The sequence below is a fragment of the Lontra canadensis genome, unplaced genomic scaffold, assembly GCF_010015895.1.
Source record: "Lontra canadensis isolate GAN:19392208 unplaced genomic scaffold, GSC_riverotter_1.0 scaffold99, whole genome shotgun sequence".
NCBI lineage: Eukaryota > Metazoa > Chordata > Mammalia > Carnivora > Mustelidae > Lontra > Lontra canadensis.
The window spans coordinates 352,489-356,550 of NW_022631093.1; the positions used below are offsets into that span (position 1 = coordinate 352,489).

At 39.4% G+C, this 4,062-nt stretch overlaps 1 pseudogene; it reads left to right on the forward strand.

Annotated features, from left to right (window-relative positions):
* Positions 1 to 2,514: 2,514 nt before the first annotated feature.
* LOC116855182 lies at positions 2,515 to 3,611 on the forward strand (annotated as a pseudogene).
* Positions 3,612 to 4,062: the final 451 nt, after the last annotated feature.

Below are 4,062 nucleotides of genomic sequence, written 5' to 3' on the forward strand. Positions count from 1 at the left end.
AGATACAAGAAGTTTTCTGGACCTCAGAGATGAGCCCCTGTAACAAGATTCTAACGCAATTGTTTAGGTAACCTGAAGAGAACAACCTGGTGACAACTTTTGTAGCCTGGCTTCACAGCCATTTGTGCTTGTGAATATAAATGAACCTGGAGAAAACTTCCAAACTCATTCTTTGAGGCCAGCATACTTTGATCCCAAAACCAAACAAAAACCCCACCTAAAAGGAGAATTACAGATCAGTATCCCTAAGGAATATGAATGCAAAAATTCCCATCAAGATACTAGCCAATAGGAGCCAACAGTACATTAAAAAGATTATTCACCATGTTTATTCCTGGGCTGCAAAGGTGGTTCAAAGTGTGCAAATCAATCAGCATGATACATCACATTAATAAAAAAAAAAAGGAGAATAACCATATGATCCTCTCAACAGATGTAGAAAAGGCACTTGACAAAATACAGCATCCTTTCTTGAGTAAAACTCTCACAGTATATGGATAGAGGGAGCATATCTCAATATCATAAAAGCCATCTATGAAAAGCCCACAGAGAATATCATTCTCAACAGTTAAAAACAGAGCTTTTCCATTGAGGTTAGGAACATGACAGGGATGTCCACTCTCACCACTCTTGTTTAATATAGTACTAGCAGTCCCAGGCTCAGCAGTAAGACAATAAAAAGAAATAAAAGACATCTAAATTGATAAAGAAGTAAACTTTCACTCTTCACAGATGGCATGATACCCTATGTGGAAAACCAAAATGACTCTACCCAAAAACTAGTAGAACTCACACAGGAATTCAGCAAAGTGACAGGATGTAAAAAACTGCACAGAAGTCAGTTGCATTTTTGTACACAATTAGATGGAAGAAAGAGAAATTAAGGAATCAATTCCATTTATAATTGCACCCAAAACCACAAGATACCTATGAATAAACCTAACCAAAGAGGTAAAGGATCTGTACTCAGAAAACTATAGAATGCTCATGAAAGAAATTGAGGAAGACACAACAAAATGGAAAAACGTTCCACACTCATGGATTGGAAGAACAAATACTGTGAAACCATCTATGCCACTCAGAGCAATCTACACATCCATTGCAATACCATCAGCATTTTTCAGAGAGCTGGAATAAACAATCCTAGAAGTTGTATGAAACAAGAAAAGAACCCAAATACCCAGATGAATGTTGAAAATAAAACCAAAGCTGGTGGCATCATAATTCCAGACTTCAAGCTATATTACAAAGCTGTAATCATCAAGACGGTATGGTGGTGGCACAAAAATAGACACATAGGTTAGTGTAACAGAATGGAGAACCTAGAATTTGGCCCTCAACTCCATGGTAGCTAATCTCAACAAATCAGGAAAGAATATCCAATAGAAAAAAGACAGTCTCTTCAACAAATGGTGTTGGAAAAATTGGACAGCCACATGCAGAAGAATGACACTGGACAATTTCTTTTACACTGTAACAAAAATAGACTCAAAATGGATGAAAGACCTAAATGTGAGACAGGAAAATCCTAGAGGAGAACACAAGCAGCAACTTCTTTGACCTCTGCCACAGCAGTTTCTTGCTAGACACTTCTCAAAGCAAGGGAAACAAAAACATAGATAAAAATATTTTTGCACAGGAAAGGAAAGTCAACAAAACCAAAAGACAACCTACAGAACAGGAGAAGATATTTGCAAATGTCTTATCAGATAAATGGCTACTTTCAAAAATCTATAAAGAACTTATCAGATTCAACACCCAAAAAACAAATAATCTAGTCAAGAAATGGTCAGAGGATATGAACAGACATTTCTCCAAAGTAAACATCCAAATGGCCAACAGACACATTAAAAAATGCTCCACATCACTGGCATCAGGGAAATAAAAGACAAAAGCACAATGAGTAGCTTAAATTAATAAGTCAAGAAACAGCAGATGTTTGTGAGGATACAGAGAAAGGGGAAGCCTCTTACATTGTTGGTGGAAATGCAGGCCTATACAGCCACTCTGGAAAACATTGTGGAGGTTCCTCAGTAAGTTAAAAATAGAGCTACACGATGACCCAGCGATTGCACTACTTACTAGGTATTTTTCCAAAGGATACAAATGTTATGATCCAGTGGGGCACCTTTACCCCGATGTTTGTAGTAGCAATATCCACAATAACCAAACTATGAAAAGAGTCCAGATGTCCATCAACAGATAAATAAACAAACAAGACATGTTATATATGTATATACATATATACATATGTGTGTGTACAACACACACAATGGACTATAACTCAGCCATCAAAAAGTATAAAATTTTACTATTTACATCACCATGGATGGAACTGGAGGGTATTATGCTGGGCCAAATAAGTCAATCAGAGAAAGAGTTATCCTATGGTTTCACTCATATGTGGAATTTAAGAAACAACAGAGGATCGCACCTTCCACATGGTCATGCTGAGCTAGTACCTGCACCTGGAATTGGGTCGCAACCTCAGCCACGCCTTCTGCCTGCCACTGCCTCTGGACCATGGACCCCCGCAAAGTAAGCGAGCTTTGGGTCTTCGTGAAAATGTGTAAGCAGGATCCGAGCATTCTGCACACCACGGAAATGCATTTCCTGCGGGAGTGGGTGGAGAGCATGGGGGGTAAAATACCACCTGCCACTCATAAAACTAAATCTGAAGACAGTATCAAGGAAGAAAAACCAGATAGTAAGAAGGCAGAGGAAAACATAAAGACAGATGAACCATCAAGTGAGGAAAGTGATCTAGAAATTGACAATGAAGGTGTGATTGAACCAGATACTGATGCCCCTCAAGAAATGGGAGATGAAAATGTAGAGATAACCGAGGAAATGATGGATCAGGCAAATGATGAAAAAAGTGACTGCCATGGATGCCCTAAATGATGGTGAACTACAGAAAGCCATTGACTTGTCCACAGATGCCATCAAACTAAATTCTTGCTTGGTCATTCTGTAGGCCAAGAGAGCCAGTGTCTTCATCAAATTACAGAAGCAAAATGCTGCCATTGGAGACTGTGACAGAGCTATTGAAATAAATCCCGATTCGGCTTAGCCTTATAAGTGGCGAGGGAAAGCACATAGACTTCTGGGCCTTTGGGAAGAAGCAGCACATGATCTTGCCCTTGCTTGTAAACTGGATTATGATGAAGACGCTAGTGCAATGCTGAAAGAAGTTCAACCAAGGGCCCAGAAAATTTGCTGAACATCGGAGAAAGTATGAGTGAAAACGTGAAGAGCGAGAGATCAAAGAAAGAATAGAAAGGGTTAAGAAGGCTTGGGAAGAACATGAGAGAGCCCAGAGGGAGGAATAAGCCAGACAACAATCAGGAGCTTAGTATGGCTCTTTCCCAGGTGGCTTTCCTGGGGGAATGCCTGGAATGGCAGGGGAGATGCCAGGAATGGCAGGGATGCCTGGGCTCAAAGAAATTCTTAGTGATCCACAAGTTCTTGCAGCCATTCAGGATCCAGAAGTTATGGTGGCCTTCCAAGTAGTGGCCCAGAACCCAGCAAATATGTCAAAATATCAGAGCAACCCAAAGGTTATGAATCTCCTCAGTAAATTGTCAGCCAAATTTGGAGGTCAAACATAATGCCCTTCTGACAAATCAAGCCCTTGCTGAAGGAAAAGCAACTTTGACCACCTAATGGATGTTGTAGTAATACAAACCAGTGTACCTATGACCTTCTCAGGAAGAAAGCTGGGGTGCTGTGAGGAGAATCCCTACCCCTCTGCTCCCCATGCAACTGAAATATTCTACGATGGTTTGCCATTAGGGTATTCATCCAGATAATGTTTTCCTACTAGGAACTACAAACTTTAAACACTTTTTAAACCTTAAAAATATTTAAAAACATTAAAAGGGTGTGTTAGTCCCTACATTTTTCTTTATTAATCATTTCAGTTTTTTCCTTTGGATTAATTGGGCAAGGAAGATACTTCAGTTGGAAGATTTATTGCTCAGTTGTAAAGAGTGAAAAAAAAAAGAGGCAAATAATACATTTAAATAGATAAAGTTTGAGTTGGAGATATGGTTTCTGAGG